Raw genomic sequence first — 20,581 nt, forward strand, 5'->3', positions numbered from 1 at the left:
GTCATAGAGACCCCTGTGTGACATTACACATAGACTCATAGACGTTTCATAGAGACCCTGTGTCATTACACATAGACTCATAGACGTGTCATAGAGACCCCTGTGTGACATTACACATAGATTCATAGACGTTTCATAGAGACCCTGTATGTCATTACACATAGACTCATAGATGTGTCATAGAGACCCTGTGTGACATTACACAGACTCATAGACGTTTCATAGAGACCCTGTGTTGACAATACACATAGACTCTTAGACGTTTCATAGAGACCCTGTGTGACATTACACATAGACTCAAATACATTTCATAGAGACCCTATGTGTAATTACATATAGACTCATAGACGTTTCATAGAGACCCCCTGTGTGACATTACACATAGACTCATAGACGTTTCATAGAGACCCTGTGTGACATTACACATAGACTCATAGACGTTTCATAGAGACCCTGTGTGTAACTACATATAGACTCATAGACGTTTCATAGAGACCCCCTGTGTGACATTACACATAGACTCATAGACGTTTCATAGAGACCCTGTGTGACATTACACATAGACTCATAGACGTGTCATAGAGACACCCTGTGTGTCATTACACATAGACTCATAGACGTTTCATAGAGACCCCTGTGTGTGTCATTACACATAGACTCATAGACGTGTCATAGAGACCCTGTGTGTCATTACACATAGACTCATAGACGTTTCATAGAGACCCCTGTGTGTCATTACACATAGACTCATAGACGTTCCATAGAGACCCTGTGTGTCATTACACATAGACTCATAGACGTTTCATAGAGACCCTGTGTGTCATTACACATAGACTCTTAGACGTTTCATAGAGACCCTTTGTGACATTACACATAGACTCATAGACGTTTTATATAGACCCCTGTGTGTCATTACACATAGACTCATAGACGTGTCATAGAGACACCCTGTGTGTCATTACACATAGACTCATAGACGTTCCATAGAGACCCTGTGTGTCATTACACATAGACTCATAGACGTTTCATAGAGACCCTATGTGACATTACACATAGACTCATAGACGTTTCATAGAGACCCTGTGTGTCATTACACATAGACTCATAGACGTTTCATAGAGACCCTGTGCGTCATTACATATAGACTCATAGACGTTTCATAGAGACCCTGTGTGACATTACACAAAGACTCATAGACGTTTCATAGAGACCCTGTGTGGCGCTACACATAGACTCATAGACGTTTCATACAGACCCCCTGTGACATTACACATAAACTCATAGACGTTTCATAGACACCCTGTGTGTCATTACACATAGACTCATAGACGTTTCATAGAGACCCTGTGTGACATTACACATAGAATCATAGACGTTTCATAGAGACCCTGTGTGACATTACACAAAGACTCATAGACGTTTAATAGAGACCCTGTGTGACATTACACATAGACTCATAGACGTTTCATAGAGACCCTGTGTGTAATTACACATAGACTCATAGACGTTTCATAGAGACCCCTGTGTGACATTACACATAGACTCATAGACTTTTCATAGAGACCCCTGTGTGTGTCATTACACATAGACTCATAGACGTTTCATAGAGACCCCCTGTGTGACATTACACATAGACTCATAGACGTTTCATAGAGACCCTGTGTGTCATTACACATAGACTCATAGACGTTTCATAGAGACTCTGTGTGACATTACACATAGACTCATAGACATGTCATAGAGACCCTGTGTGTCATTACACATAGACTCATAGACGTTTCATAGAGACCCTGTGCGTCATTACATATAGACTCATAGACGTTTCATAGAGACCCTGTGTGGCGCTACACATAGACTCATAGACGTTTCATACAGACCCCCTGTGACATTACACATAAACTCATAGACGTTTCATAGACACCCTGTGTGTCATTACACATAGATTCATAGACGTTTCATAGAGACCCTGTGTGACATTACACATAGAATCATAGACGTTTCATAGAGACCCTGTGTGACATTACACAAAGACTCATAGACGTTTAATAGAGACCCTGTGTGACATTACACATAGACTCATAGACGTTTCATAGAGACCCTGTGTGTAATTACACATAGACTCAAAGACGTTTCATAGAGACCCCCTGTGCGACATTACACATAGACTCATAGACGTTTCATAGAGACCCTGTGTGACATTACACAAAGACTCATAGACGTTTCATAGAGACCCCCTGTGTGACATTACACATAGACTCATAGACGTTTCATAGAGACCCTGCGTGACATTACACATAGACTCATAGACGTTTCATAGAGACCCTGTGTGTCATTACACATAGACTCATAGACGTTTCTTAGAGATCCCCTGTGACATTACACATTGACTCATAGACGTTTCATAGAGACCCTGTGTGTCATTACACATAGACTCATAGACGTTTCATAGAGACCCCTGTGTGACATTACACATAGACTCATAGACGTTTCATAGATACCCTGTGTGTCATTACACATAGACTCATAGACGTTTCATAGAGACACCCTGTATGTCGTTACACATAGACTCATAGATGTGTCATAGAGACACCCTATGTGACATTACACATAGACTCATAGACGTTTCATAGAGACCCTGTGTGACATTACACGTAGACTCATAGACGTTTCATAGAGACCCTGTGTGTCATTACACATAGACTCATAGACGTTTCATAGAGACCCTGTGTGTCATTACACATAGACTCATAGACGTGTCATAGAGACCCCTGCGTGACATTACACATAGATTCATAGACGTTTCATACAGACCCTGTGTGTCATTACACATAGACTCATAGACGTGTCATAGAGACCCCTGCGTGACATTACACATAGATTCATAGACGTTTCATACAGACCCTGTGTGTCATTACACATAGACTCATAGACGTGTCATAGAGACCCCTGTGTGTCATTACACATAGACTCATAGACGTTTCATAGAGACCCCTGTGTGACATTACACATAGACTCATAGACGTTTCATAGAGACCCTGTGTGTCATTACACATAGACTCATAGACGTTTCATACAGACCCCCTGTGTGTAACTACATATAGACTCATAGACGTTTCATAGAGACCCCCTGTGTGACATTACACATAGACTCATAGACGTTTCATAGAGACCCTGTGTGACATTACACATAGACTCATAGACGTGTCATAGAGACACCCTGTGTGTCATTACACATAGACTCATAGACGTTTCATAGAGACCCCTGTGTGTGTCATTACACATAGACTCATAGACGTGTCATAGAGACCCTGTGTGTCATTACACATAGACTCATAGACGTTTCATAGAGACCCTGTGTGTCATTACACATAGACTCTTAGACGTTTCATAGAGACCCTTTGTGACATTACACATAGACTCATAGACGTTTCATATAGACCCCTGTGTGTCATTACACATAGACTCATAGACGTGTCATAGAGACACCCTGTGTGTCATTACACATAGACTCATAGACGTTCCATAGAGACCCTGTGTGTCATTACACATAGACTCATAGACGTTTCATAGAGACCCTATGTGACATTACACATAGACTCATAGACGTTTAACAGAGACCCTGTGTGTCATTACACATAGACTCATAGACGTTTCATAGAGACCCTGTGCGTCATTACATATAGACTCTTAGACGTTTCATAGAGACCCTGTGCGTCATTACATATAGACTCATAGACGTTTCATAGAGACCCTGTGTGACATTACACAAAGACTCATAGACGTTTCATAGAGACCCTGTGTGGCGCTACACATAGACTCATAGACGTTTCATACAGACCCCCTGTGACATTACACATAAACTCATAGACGTTTCATAGACACCCTGTGTGTCATTACACATAGACTCATAGACGTTTCATAGAGACCCTGTGTGACATTACACATAGAATCATAGACGTTTCATAGAGACCCTGTGTGACATTACACAAAGACTCATAGACGTTTAATAGAGACCCTGTGTGACATTACACATAGACTCATAGACGTTTCATAGAGACCCTGTGTGTAATTACACATAGACTCATAGACGTTTCATAGAGACCCCCTGTGTGCATTACACATAGACTCATAGACGTTTCATAGAGACCCTGTGTGTAATTACACATAGACTCATAGACGTTTCATAGAGACCCTGTGTGTCATTACACATAGACTCATAGACGTTTCATAGAGACCCCTGTGTGACATTACACATAGGCTCATAGACGTTTCATAGAGACCCTGTGTGTCATTACACATAGACTCATAGACGTTTCATAGAGACTCTGTGTGACATTACACATAGACTCATAGACATGTCATAGAGACCCTGTGTGTCATTACACATAGACTCATAGACGTTTCATAGAGACCCTGTGTGTCATTACACATAGACTCATAGACGTGTCATAGAGACCCCTGTGTGACATTACACATAGACTCATAGACGTTTCATAGAGACCCTGTGTGTCATTACACATAGACTCATAGACGTGTCATAGAGACCCCTGTGTGACATTACACATAGAATCATAGACGTTTCATAGAGACCCTGTGTGTAATTACACATAGACTCAAAGACGTTTCATAGAGACCCCCTGTGCGACATTACACATAGACTCATAGACGTTTCATAGAGACCCTGTGTGACATTACACAAAGACTCATAGACGTTTCATAGAGACCCCCTGTGTGACATTACACATAGACTCATAGACGTTTCATAGAGACCCTGTGTGTCATTACATATAGACTCATAGACGTTTCTTAGAGACCCCCTGTGACATTACACATTGACTCATAGACGTTTCATAGAGACCCTGTGTGTCATTACACATAGACTCATAGACGTTTCATAGAGACCCCTGTGTGACATTACACATAGACTCATAGACGTTTCATAGAGACCCTGTGTGTCATTACACATAGACTCATAGACGTTTCATAGAGACACCCTGTATGTCGTTACACATAGACTCATAGATGTGTCATAGAGACACCCTATGTGACATTACACATAGACTCATAGACGTTTCATAGAGACCCTGTGTGACATTACACGTAGACTCATAGACGTTTCATAGAGACCCTCTGTGTCATTACATATAGACTCATAGACGTTTCATAGAGACCCTGTGTGACATTACACATAGACTCATAGACGTTTCATAGAGACCCTGTGTGTCATTACACATAGACTCATAGACGTGTCATAGAGACCCCTGCGTGACATTACACATAGATTCATAGACGTTTCATACAGACCCTGTGTGTCATTACACATAGACTCATAGACGTGTCATAGAGACCCCTGTGTGTCATTACACATAGACTCATAGACGTTTCATAGAGACCCCTGTGTGACATTACACATAGACTCATAGACGTTTCATAGAGACCCTGTGTGTCATTACACATAGACTCATAGACGTTTCATACAGACCCCCTGTGTGACATTACACATAGACTCATAGATGTGTCATAGAGACCCTGTGTGACATTACACATAGACTCATAGACGTTTCATAGAGATCCTGTGTGACATTACACATACACTCATAGACGTTTAATAGAGACCCTGTGTGACATTACACATAGACTCATAGACGTTTCATAGAGACCCTGTGTGACATTACACATAGACTCATAGACGTTTCATAGAGACCCTTTGTGTAATTACACATAGACTCATAGACGTTTCATAGAGACCCCCTGTGTCACATTACACATAGACTCATAGACGTTTCATAGAGACCCTGTGTGACATTACACATAGACTCATAGACGTTTCATAGAGACCCTGTGTGACATTACACAAAGACTCATAGACGTTTCATAGAGACCCCCTGTGTGACATTACACATAGACTCATAGACGTTTCATAGAGATCCCTGTGTATGTCATTACACATAGACTCATAGACGTTTCATAGAGACCCTGTGTGTCATTACACATAGACTCTTAGACGTTTCATAGAGACCCTTTGTGACATTACACATAGACTCATAGACGTTTCATAGAGACACCCTGTGTGTCATTACACATAGACTCATAGACGTTTCATAGAGACCCTGTTTGACATTACACATAGACTCATAGACGTTTCATAGAGACCCTGTGTGTGACATTACAAATAGACTCATAGACGTGTCATAGAGACCCTGTGTGACATTACACATAGACTCATAGACGTTTCATAGAGACCCTGTGTGACATTACACATAGACTCATAGACGTGTCATAGAGACCCCTGTGTGTCATTACACATAGACTCATAGACGTTTCATAGAGACCCCCTGTGTGACATTACACATAGACTCATAGACGTTTCATAGAGACCCAGTGTGACATTAAACAAAGACTCATAGACGTTTCATAGAGACCCCTGTGTGACATTACACATGACTCATAGACGTTTCATAGAGACCCCTGTGTGTGTCATTACACATAGACTCATAGACGTGTCATAGAGACCCCTGTGTGTCATTACACATAGACTCAAAGACGTTTCATAGAGACCCTGTGTGTCATTACACATAGACTCATAGACGTGTCATAGAGACCCCTGTGTGACATTACACATAGACTCATAGACGTTTCATAGAGACCCTGTGTGTCATTACACATAGACTCATAGACGTGTCATAGAGAACCCTGTGTGACATTACACATAGATTCATAGACGTTTCATAGAGACCCTGTATGTCATTATACATAGACTCATAGATGTGTCATAGAGACCCTGTGTGACATTACACATAGACTCATAGACGTTTCATAGAGACCCCTGTGTGACATTACACATAGACTCATAGACGTTTCATAGAGACCCTGTGTGTCATTACACATAGACTCATAGATGTTTCATAGAGACTCTGTGTGACATTACACATAGACTCATAGACATGTCATAGAGACCCTGTGTGTCATTACACATAGACTCATAGACGTTTCATAGAGACCCTGTGTGTCATTGCACATAGACTCATAGACGTGTCATAGAGACCCCTGTGTGACATTACACATAGACTCATAGACGTTTCATAGAGACCCTGTGTGTCATTACACATAGACTCATAGACGTGTCATAGAGACCCCTGTGTGACATTACACATAGAATCATAGACGTTTCATAGAGACCCTGTGTGTAATTACACATAGACTCAAAGACGTTTCATAGAGACCCCCTGTGCGACATTACACATAGACTCATAGACGTTTCATAGAGACCCTGTGTGACATTACACAAAGACTCATAGACGTTTCATAGAGACCCCCTGTGTGACATTACACATAGACTCATAGACGTTTCATAGAGACCCTGCGTGACATTACACATAGACTCATAGACGTTTCATAGAGACCCTGTGTGTCATTACACATAGACTCATAGACGTTTCTTAGAGACCGCCTGTGACATTACACATTGACTCATAGACGTTTCATAGAGACCCTGTGTGTCATTACACATAGACTCATAGACGTTTCATAGAGACCCCCTGTGTGACATTACACATAGACTCATAGACGTTTCATAGAGACCCCTGTGTGACATTACACATAGACTCATAGACGTTTCATAGAGACCCCTGTGTGTGTCATTACACATAGACTCATAGACGTTTCATAGAGACCCCCTTTGTGACATTACACATAGACTCATAGACGTTTCATAGAGACCCCTGTGTGACATTACACATAGACTCATAGACGTTTCATAGAGACCCCTGTGTGACATTACACATAGACTCATATACGTTTCATAGAGACCCTGTGTGTCGTTACACATAGACTCATAGACTTTTCATAGAGACTCTGTGTGTAATTACACATAGACTCATAGACGTTTCATAGAGACCCCCTGTGTGACATTACACATAGACTCATAGACGTTTCATAGAGACCCTGTGTGACATTACACAAAGACTCATAGACGTTTCATGGAGACCCCTGTGTGACATTACACATAGACTCATAGACGTTTCATAGAGACCCCTGTGTGTGTCATTACACATAGACTCATAGATGTTTCATAGAGACCCCCTGTGTGACATTACACATAGACTCATAGACGTTTCATAGAGACCCCTGTGTGACATTACACATAGACTCATAGACGTTTCATAGAGACCCCTTTGTGACATTACACGTAGACTCATAGACGTTTCAAATAGACCCTGTGTGTCATTACACATAGACTCATAGACGTTTCATAGAGACCCTGTGTGTCATTACACATAGACTCATAGACGTTTCATAGAGACCCTGTGTGTCATTACACATAGACTCATAGATGTGTCATAGAGACACCCTGTGTGACATTACACATAGACTCATAGACGTTTCATAGAGACCCTGTGTGACATTGCACATAGACTCATAGACGTTTCATAGAGACCCTGTGTGACATTACACATAGAATCATAGACGTTTCATAGAGGCCCTGTGTGACATTACACATAGACTCATAGACGTTTAATAGAGACCCTGTGTGACATTACACATAGACTCATAGACGTTTCATAGAGACCCTGTGTGTAATTACACATAGACTCATAGACGTTTCATAGAGACCCTGTGTGACATTACACAAAGACTCATAGACGTTTCGTGGAGACCCCCTGTGTGACATTACACATAGACTCATAGACGTTTCATAGAGACCCCTGTGTGACATTACACATAGACTCATAGACGTTTCATAGAGACCCCTGTGTGACATTACACGTAGACTCATAGACGTTTCAAATAGACCCTGTGTGTCATTACACATAGACTCATAAACGTTTCATAGAGACCCTGTGTGTCATTGCACATAGACTCATAGACGTTTCATAGAGACCCCTGTGTGACATTACACATAGACTCATAGACGTTTCATAGAGACCCCTGTGTGTGTCATTACACATAGACTCATAGATGTTTCATAGGGACCCCCTGTGTGATATTACACATAGACTCATAGACGTTTCATAGAGACCCCTGTGTGACATTACACATAGACTCATAGACGTTTCATAGAGACCCCTTTGTGACATTACACGTAGACTCATAGACGTTTCAAATAGACCCTGTGTGTCATTACACATAGACTCATAGACGTTTCATAGAGACCCTGTGTGTCATTACACATAGACTCATAGACGTTTCATAGAGACCCTGTGTGTCATTACACATAGACTCATAGACGTGTCATAGAGACCCCTGTGTGACATTACACATAGACTCATTGACGTTTCAAATAGACCCTGTGTGTCATTACACATAGACTCATAGACGTTTCATATAGACCCTGTGTGTCATTGCACATAGACTCATATACGTGTCATAGAGACCCTGTGTGACATTACACATAGACTCATAGACGTTTCATAGAGACCCCTGTGTGACATTACACGTAGACTCATAGACGTTTCATAGAGACCCTGTGTGTCATTACACATAGACTCATAGACGTTTCATAGAGACGCTGTGTGTCATTACACATAGACTCATAGACGTGTCATAGAGACCCCTGTGTGACATTACACATAGACTCATAGACGTTTCATAGAGACCCTGTGTGTCAATACACATAGACTCATAGACGTTTCATAGAGACCCTGTTTGACATTACACATAGACTCATAGACGTTTCATAGAGACCCTGTGTGTGACATTACACATAGACTCATAGACGTGTCATAGAGACCCTGTGTGACATTACACATAGACTCATAGACGTTTCATAGAGACCCTGTGTGACATTACACATAGACTCATAGACGTGTCATAGAGACCCTGTGTGACATTACAAATAGACTCATAGACGTTTCATAGACACCCTGTGTGTCATTACACATAGACTCATAGACGTTTCATAGAGACCCCCTGTGTGACATTACACATAGACTCATAGACGTTTCATAGAGACCCAGTGTGACATTAAACAAAGACTCATAGACGTTTCATAGAGACCCCTGTGTGACATTACACGTAGACTCATAGACGTTTCATAGAGACCCTGTGTGTCATTACACATAGACTCATAGACGTTTCATAGAGACGCTGTGTGTCATTACACATAGACTCATAGACGTGTCATAGAGACCCCTGTGTGACATTACACATAGACTCATAGACGTTTCATAGAGACCCTGTGTGTCAATACACATAGACTCATAGACGTTTCATAGAGACCCTGTTTGACATTACACATAGACTCATAGACGTTTCATAGAGACCCTGTGTGTGACATTACACATAGACTCATAGACGTGTCATAGAGACCCTGTGTGACATTACACATAGACTCATAGACGTTTCATAGAGACCCTGTGTGACATTACACATAGACTCATAGACGTGTCATAGAGACCCTGTGTGACATTACAAATAGACTCATAGACGTTTCATAGACACCCTGTGTGTCATTACACATAGACTCATAGACGTTTCATAGAGACCCCCTGTGTGACATTACACATAGACTCATAGACGTTTCATAGAGACCCAGTGTGACATTAAACAAAGACTCATAGACGTTTCATAGAGACCCCTGTGTGACATTACACATGACTCATAGACGTTTCATAGAGACCCCTGTGTGTGTCATTACACATAGACTCATAGACGTGTCATAGAGACCCCTGTGTGTCATTACACATAGACTCAAAGACGTTTCATAGAGACCCTGTGTGTCATTACACATAGACTCATAGACGTGTCATAGAGACCCCTGTGTGACATTACACATAGACTCATAGACGTTTCATAGAGACCCTGTGTGTCATTACACATAGACTCATAGACGTGTCATAGAGAACAATGTGTGACATTACACATAGATTCATAGACGTTTCATAGAGACCCTGTATGTCATTACACATAGACTCATAGATGTGTCATAGAGACCCTGTGTGACATTACACATAGACTCATAGACGTTTCATAGAGACCCCTGTGTGACATTACACATAGGCTCATAGACGTTTCATAGAGACCCTGTGTGTCATTACACATAGACTCATAGATGTTTCATAGAGACTCTGTGTGACATTACACATAGACTCATAGACATGTCATAGAGACCCTGTGTGTCATTACACATAGACTCATAGACGTTTCATAGAGACCCTGTGTGTCATTGCACATAGACTCATAGACGTGTCATAGAGACCCCTGTGTGACATTACACATAGACTCATAGACGTTTCATAGAGACCCTGTGTGTCATTACACATAGACTCATAGACGTGTCATAGAGACCCCTGTGTGACATTACACATAGAATCATAGACGTTTCATAGAGACCCTGTGTGTAATTACACATAGACTCAAAGACGTTTCATAGAGACCCCCTGTGCGACATTACACATAGACTCATAGACGTTTCATAGAGACCCTGTGTGACATTACACAAAGACTCATAGACGTTTCATAGAGACCCCCTGTGTGACATTACACATAGACTCATAGACGTTTCATAGAGACCCTGCGTGACATTACACATAGACTCATAGACGTTTCATAGAGACCCTGTGTGTCATTACACATAGACTCATAGACGTTTCTTAGAGACCCCCTGTGACATTACACATTGACTCATAGACGTTTCATAGAGACCCTGTGTGTCATTACACATAGACTCATAGACGTTTCATAGAGACCCCCTGTGTGACATTACACATAGACTCATAGACGTTTCATAGAGACCCCTGTGTGACATTACACATAGACTCATAGACGTTTCATAGAGACCCCTGTGTGTGTCATTACACATAGACTCATAGACGTTTCATAGAGACCCCCTGTGTGACATTACACATAGACTCATAGACGTTTCATAGAGACCCCTGTGTGACATTACACATAGACTCATAGACGTTTCATAGAGACCCCTGTGTGACTTTACACATAGACTCATATACGTTTCATAGAGACCCTGTGTGTCGTTACACATAGACTCATAGACTTTTCATAGAGACTCTGTGTATAATTACACATAGACTCATAGACGTTTCATAGAGACCCCCTGTGTGACATTACACATAGACTCATAGACGTTTCATAGAGACCCTGTGTGACATTACACAAAGACTCATAGACGTTTAATGGAGACCCCCTGTGTGACATTACACATAGACTCATAGACGTTTCATAGAGACCCCTGTGTGTGTCATTACACATAGACTCATAGATGTTTCATAGAGACCCCCTGTGTGACATTACACATAGACTCATAGACGTTTCATAGAGACCCCTGTGTGACATTACACATAGACTCATAGACGTTTCATAGAGACCCCTTTGTGACATTACACGTAGACTCATAGACGTTTCAAATAGACCCTGTGTGTCATTACACATAGACTCATAGACGTTTCATAGAGACCCTGTGTGTCATTACACATAGACTCATAGACGTTTCATAGAGACCCTGTGTGTCATTACACATAGACTCATAGATGTGTCATAGAGACACCCTGTGTGACATTACACATAGACTCATAGACGTTTCATAGAGACCCTGTGTGACATTGCACATAGACTCATAGACGTTTCATAGAGACCCTGTGTGACATTACACATAGAATCATAGACGTTTCATAGAGGCCCTGTGTGACATTACACATAGACTCATAGACGTTTAATAGAGACCCTGTGTGACATTACACATAGACTCATAGACGTTTCATAGAGACCCTGTGTGTAATTACACATAGACTCATAGACGTTTCATAGAGACCCTGTGTGACATTACACAAAGACTCATAGACGTTTCGTGGAGACCCCCTGTGTGACATTACACATAGACTCATAGACGTTTCATAGAGACCCCTGTGTGACATTACACATAGACTCATAGACGTTTCATAGAGACCCCTGTGTGACATTACACGTAGACTCATAGACGTTTCAAATAGACCCTGTGTGTCATTACACGTAGACTCATAAACGTTTCATAGAGACCCTGTGTGTCATTGCACATAGACTCATAGACGTTTCATAGAGACCCCTGTGTGACATTACACATAGACTCATAGACGTTTCATAGAGACCCCTGTGTGTGTCATTACACATATACTCATAGATGTTTCATAGAGACCCCCTGTGTGACATTACACATAGACTCATAGACGTTTCATAGAGACCCCTGTGTGACATTACACATAGACTCATAGACGTTTCATAGAGACCCCTTTGTGACATTACACGTAGACTCATAGACGTTTCAAATAGACCCTGTGTGTCATTACACATAGACTCATAGACGTTTCATAGAGACCCTGTGTGTCATTACACATAGACTCATAGACGTTTCATAGAGACCCTGTGTGTCATTACACATAGACTCATAGACGTGTCATAGAGACCCCTGTGTGACATTACACATAGACTCATTGACGTTTCAAATAGACCCTGTGTGTCATTACACATAGACTCATAGACGTTTCATATAGACCCTGTGTGTCATTGCACATAGACTCATATACGTGTCATAGAGACCCTGTGTGACATTACACATAGACTCATAGACGTTTCATAGAGACCCCTGTGTGACATTACACGTACACTCATAGACGTTTCATAGAGACCCTGTGTGTCATTACACATAGACTCATAGACGTTTCATAGAGACCCTGTGTGACATTACACATAGACTCATAGACGTTTCATAGAGACCCTGTGTGACATTACACATAGACTCATAGACGTGTCATAGAGACCCTGTGTGACATTACAAATAGACTCATAGACGTTTCATAGACACCCTGTGTGTCATTACACATAGACTCATAGACGTTTCATAGAGACCCCCTGTGTGACATTACACATAGACTCATAGACGTTTCATAGAGACCCAGTGTGACATTAAACAAAGACTCATAGACGTTTCATAGAGACCCCTGTGTGACATTACACATGACTCATAGACGTTTCATAGAGACCCCTGTGTGTGTCATTACACATAGACTCATAGACGTGTCATAGAGACCCCTGTGTGTCATTACACATAGACTCAAAGACGTTTCATAGAGACCCTGTGTGTCATTACACATAGACTCATAGACGTGTCATAGAGACCCCTGTGTGACATTACACATAGACTCATAGACGTTTCATAGAGACCCTGTGTGTCATTACACATAGACTCATAGACGTGTCATAGAGAACCCTGTGTGACATTACACATAGATTCATAGACGTTTCATAGAGACCCTGTATGTCATTACACATAGACTCATAGATGTGTCATAGAGACCCTGTGTGACATTACACATAGACTCATAGACGTTTCATAGAGACCCCTGTGTGACATTACACATAGACTCATAGACGTTTCATAGAGACCCTGTGTGTCATTACACATAGACTCATAGATGTTTCATAGAGACTCTGTGTGACATTACACATAGACTCATTGACATGTCATAGAGACCCTGTGTGTCATTACACATAGACTCATAGACGTTTCATAGAGACCCTGTGTGTCATTGCACATAGACTCATAGACGTGTCATAGAGACCCCTGTGTGACATTACACATAGACTCATAGACGTTTCATAGAGACCCTGTGTGTCATTACACATAGACTCATAGACGTGTCATAGAGACCCCTGTGTGACATTACACATAGAATCATAGACGTTTCATAGAGACCCTGTGTGTAATTACACATAGACTCAAAGACGTTTCATAGAGACCCCCTGTGCGACATTACACATAGACTCATAGACGTTTCATAGAGACCCTGTGTGACATTACACAAAGACTCATAGACGTTTCATAGAGACCCCCTGTGTGACATTACACATAGACTCATAGACGTTTCATAGAGACCCTGCGTGACATTACACATAGACTCATAGACGTTTCATAGAGACCCTGTGTGTCATTACACATAGACTCATAGACGTTTCTTAGAGACCCCCTGTGACATTACACATTGACTCATAGACGTTTCATAGAGACCCTGTGTGTCATTACACATAGACTCATAGACGTTTCATAGAGACCCCCTGTGTGACATTACACATAGACTCATAGACGTTTCATAGAGACCCCTGTGTGACATTACACATAGACTCATAGACGTTTCATAGAGACCCCTGTGTGTGTCATTACACATAGACTCATAGACGTTTCATAGAGACCCCCTGTGTGACATTACACATAGACTCATAGACGTTTCATAGAGACCCCTGTGTGACATTACACATAGACTCATAGACGTTTCATAGAGACCCCTGTGTGACTTTACACATAGACTCATATACGTTTCATAGAGACCCTGTGTGTCGTTACACATAGACTCATAGACTTTTCATAGAGACTCTGTGTATAATTACACATAGACTCATAGACGTTTCATAGAGACCCCCTGTGTGACATTACACATAGACTCATAGACGTTTCATAGAGACCCTGTGTGACATTACACAAAGACTCATAGACGTTTCATGGAGACCCCCTGTGTGACATTACACATAGACTCATAGACGTTTCATAGAGACCCCTGTGTGTGTCATTACACATAGACTCATAGATGTTTCATAGAGACCCCCTGTGTGACATTACACATAGACTCATAGACGTTTCATAGAGACCCCTGTGTGACATTACACATAGACTCATAGACGTTTCATAGAGACCCCTTTGTGACATTACACGTAGACTCATAGACGTTTCAAATAGACCCTGTGTGTCATTACACATAGACTCATAGACGTTTCATAGAGACCCTGTGTGTCATTACACATAGACTCATAGACGTTTCATAGAGACCCTGTGTGTCATTACACATAGACTCATAGATGTGTCATAGAGACACCCTGTGTGACATTACACATAGACTCATAGACGTTTCATAGAGACCCTGTGTGACATTGCACATAGACTCATAGACGTTTCATAGAGACCCTGTGTGACATTACACATAGAATCATAGACGTTTCATAGAGGCCCTGTGTGACATTACACATAGACTCATAGACGTTTAATAGAGACCCTGTGTGACATTACACATAGACTCATAGACGTTTCATAGAGACCCTGTGTGTAATTACACGTAGACTCATAGACGTTTCATAGAGACCCTGTGTGACATTACACAAAGACTCATAGACGTTTCGTGGAGACCCCCTGTGTGACATTACACATAGACTCATAGACGTTTCATAGAGACCCCTGTGTGACATTACACATAGACTCATAGACGTTTCATAGAGACCCCTGTGTGACATTACACGTAGACTCATAGACGTTTCAAATAGACCCTGTGTGCCATTACACGTAGACTCATAAACGTTTCATAGAGACCCTGTGTGTCATTGCACATAGACTCATAGACGTTTCATAGAGACCCCTGTGTGACATTACACATAGACTCATAGACGTTTCATAGAGACCCCTGTGTGTGTCATTACACATATACTCATAGATGTTTCATAGAGACCCCCTGTGTGACATTACACATAGACTCATAGACGTTTCATAGAGACCCCTGTGTGACATTACACATAGACTCATAGACGTTTCATAGAGACCCCTTTGTGACATTACACGTAGACTCATAGACGTTTCAAATAGACCCTGTGTGTCATTACACATAGACTCATAGACGTTTCATAGAGACCCTGTGTGTCATTACACATAGACTCATAGACGTTTCATAGAGACCCTGTGTGTCATTACACATAGACTCATAGACGTGTCATAGAGACCCCTGTGTGACATTACACATAGACTCATTGACGTTTCAAATAGACCCTGTGTGTCATTACACATAGACTCATAGACGTTTCATATAGACCCTGTGTGTCATTGCACATAGACTCATATACGTGTCATAGAGACCCTGTGTGACATTACACATAGACTCATAGACGTTTCATAGAGACCCCTGTGTGACATTACACGTACACTCATAGACGTTTCATAGAGACCCTGTGTGTCATTACACATAGACTCATAGACGTTTCATAGAGACGCTGTGTGTCATTACACATAGACTCATAGACGTGTCATAGAGACCCCTGTGTGACATTACACATAGACTCATAGACGTTTCATAGAGACCCTGTGTGTCATTACACATAGACTCATAGACGTGTCATAGAGACCCCTGTGTGACATTACACATAGACACATTGACGTTTCAAATAGACCCTGTGTGTCATTACACATAGACTCATAGACGTTTCATATAGACCCTGTGTGTCATTGCACATAGACTCATATACGTGTCATAGAGACCCTGTTTGACATTACACATAGACTCATAGACGTTTCATAGAGACCCCTGTGTGACATTACACGTAGACTCATAGACGTTTCATAGAGACCCTGTGTGTCATTACACATAGACTCATAGACGTTTCATAGAGACGCTGTGTGTCATTACACATAGACTCATAGACGTGTCATAGAGACCCCTGTGTGTCATTACACATAGACTCATAGACGTTTCATAGAGACCCTGTGTGTCATTACACATAGATTCATAAACGTTTCATAGAGACCCCTGTGTGTGTCATTACACATAGACTCATAGACGTTTCATAGAGACCCTGTGTGTCATTACACATAGACTCATAGACGTTCATAGAGACCCTGTGTGACATTACACATAGACTCATAGACGTTTCATAGAGACCATGTTTGTCATTACACATAGACTCTTAGACGTTTCACAGAGACCCTGTGTGACATTACACAAATACTCAGAAGTTTCATAGAGACCGTGTGTGACATTACACATAGACTCATATACGTTTCATAGAGACCCTGTGTGTCGTTACACATAGACTCATAGACTTTTCATAGAGACTCTGTGTGTAATTACACATAGACTCATAGACGTTTCATAGAGACCCCCTGTGTGACATTACACATAGACTCATAGACGTTTCATAGAGACCCTGTGTGACATTATACAAAGACTCATAGACGTTTCATGGAGACCCCCTGTGTGACATTACACATAGACTCATAGACGTTTCATAGAGACCCCTGTGTGTGTCATTACACATAGACTCATAGACGTTTCATAGAGACCCCCTGTGTGACATTACACATAGACTCATAGACGTTTCATAGAGACCCCTGTGTGACATTACACATAGACTCATAGACGTTTCATAGAGACCCCTGTGTGACATTACACGTAGACTCATAGACGTTTCAAATAGACCCTGTGTGTCATTACACATAGACTCATAGACGTTTCATAGAGACCCTGTGTGTCATTACACATAGACTCATAGACGTGTCATAGAGACCCCTGTGTGACATTACACATAGACTCATTGACGTTTCAAATAGACCCTGTGTGTCATTACACATAGACTCATAGACGTTTCATATAGACCCTGTGTGTCATTGCACATAGACTCATATACGTGTCATAGAGACCCTGTGTGACATTACACATAGACTCATAGACGTTTCATAGAGACCCCTGTGTGACATTACACGTAGACTCATAGACGTTTCATAGAGACCCTGTGTGTCATTACACATAGACTCATAGACGTTTCATAGAGACGCTGTGTGTCATTACACATAGACTCATAGACGTGTCATAGAGACCCCTGTGTGACATTACACATAGACTCATTGACGTTTCAAATAGACCCTGTGTGTCATTACACATAGACTCATAGACGTTTCATATAGACCCTGTGTGTCATTGCACATAGACTCATATACGTGTCATAGAGACCCTGTGTGACATTACACATAGACTCATAGACGTTTCATAGAGACCCCTGTGTGACATTACACGTAGACTCATAGACGTTTCATAGAGACCCTGTGTGTCATTCCACATAGACTCATAGACGTTTCATAGAGACGCTGTGTGTCATTACACATAGACTCATAGACGTGTCATAGAGACCCCTGTGTGTCATTACACATAGACTCATAGACGTTTCATAGAGACCCTGTGTGTCATTACACATAGATTCATAAACGTTTCATAGAGACCCCTGTGTGTGTCATTACACATAGACTCATAGACGTTTCATAGAGACCCTGTGTGTCATTACACATAGACTCATAGACGTTCATAGAGACCCTGTGTGACATTACACATAGACTCATAGACGTTTCATAGAGACCATGTTTGTCATTACACATAGACTCTTAGACGTTTCACAGAGACCCTGTGTGACATTACACAAAGACTCAGACGTTTCATAGAGACCGTGTGTGACATTACACATAGACTCATATACGTTTCATAGAGACCCTGTGTGTCGTTACACATAGACTCATAGACTTTTCATAGAGACTCTGTGTGTAATTACACATAGACTCATAGACGTTTCATAGAGACCCCCTGTGTGACATTACACATAGACTCATAGACGTTTCATAGAGACCCTGTGTGACATTATACAAAGACTCATAGACGTTTCATGGAGACCCCCTGTGTGACATTACACATAGACTCATAGACGTTTCATAGAGACCCCTGTGTGTGTCATTACACATAGACTCATAGACGTTTCATAGAGACCCCCTGTGTGACATTACACATAGACTCATAGACGTTTCATAGAGACCCCTGTGTGACATTACACATAGACTCATAGACGTTTCATAGAGACCCCTGTGTGACATTACACGTAGACTCATAGACGTTTCAAATAGACCCTGTGTGTCATTACACATAGACTCATAGACGTTTCATAGAGACCCTGTGTGTCATTGCACATAGACTCATAGACGTTTCATAGAGACCCCTGTGTGACATTACACAAAGATTCATATACGTTTCATAGAGACCCTGTGTGTCGTTACACATAGACTCATAGACGTTTCATAGAGACCCTGTGTGTCATTACTCATAGACTCATAGACGTTTCATAGAGACCCTGTGTGTCATTACACAGACTCATAGATGTGTCATAGAGACACCCTGTGTGACATTACAAATAGATTCATAGACGTTTCATAGAGACCCTGTGTGACATTACACGTAGACTCATAGACGTTTCATAGAGACCCTGTGTGACATTACACATAGATTCATAGACGTTTCATAGAGACCCTGTGTGTCATTACACATAGACTCATAGACGTTTCATAGAGACCCTGTGTGTCATTACACATAGACTCATAGACGTGTCATAGAGACCCCTGTGTGTCATTACACATAGACTCATAGACGTGTCATAGAGACCCCTGTGTGACATTACACATAGATTCATAGACGTTTCATAGAGACCCTGTGGGTCATTACACAAAGACTCATAGACGTGTCATAGAGACGCCTGTATGACATTACACATAGACTCATAGACGTTTCAAATAGACCCTGTGTGTCATTACACATAGACTCATAGACGTTTCATAGAGACCCTGTGTGTCATTGCACATAGACTCATAGACGTGTCATAGAGACCCTGTGTGTAATTACACATAGACTCATAGACGTTTCATAGAGAACCCCTGTGTGACATTACACATAGACTCATAGACGTTTCATAGAGACCCTGTGTGACATTAAATAAAGACTCATAGACGTTTCATAGAGACCCCCTGTGTGAC

This window comes from Petromyzon marinus, chromosome 80 (assembly GCF_048934315.1).
Source record: "Petromyzon marinus isolate PM22_M1 ecotype Great Lakes invasive population chromosome 80, UKy_Petmar_22M1.pri1.0, whole genome shotgun sequence".
Classification (NCBI taxonomy): Eukaryota; Metazoa; Chordata; class Hyperoartia; order Petromyzontiformes; family Petromyzontidae; genus Petromyzon; species Petromyzon marinus.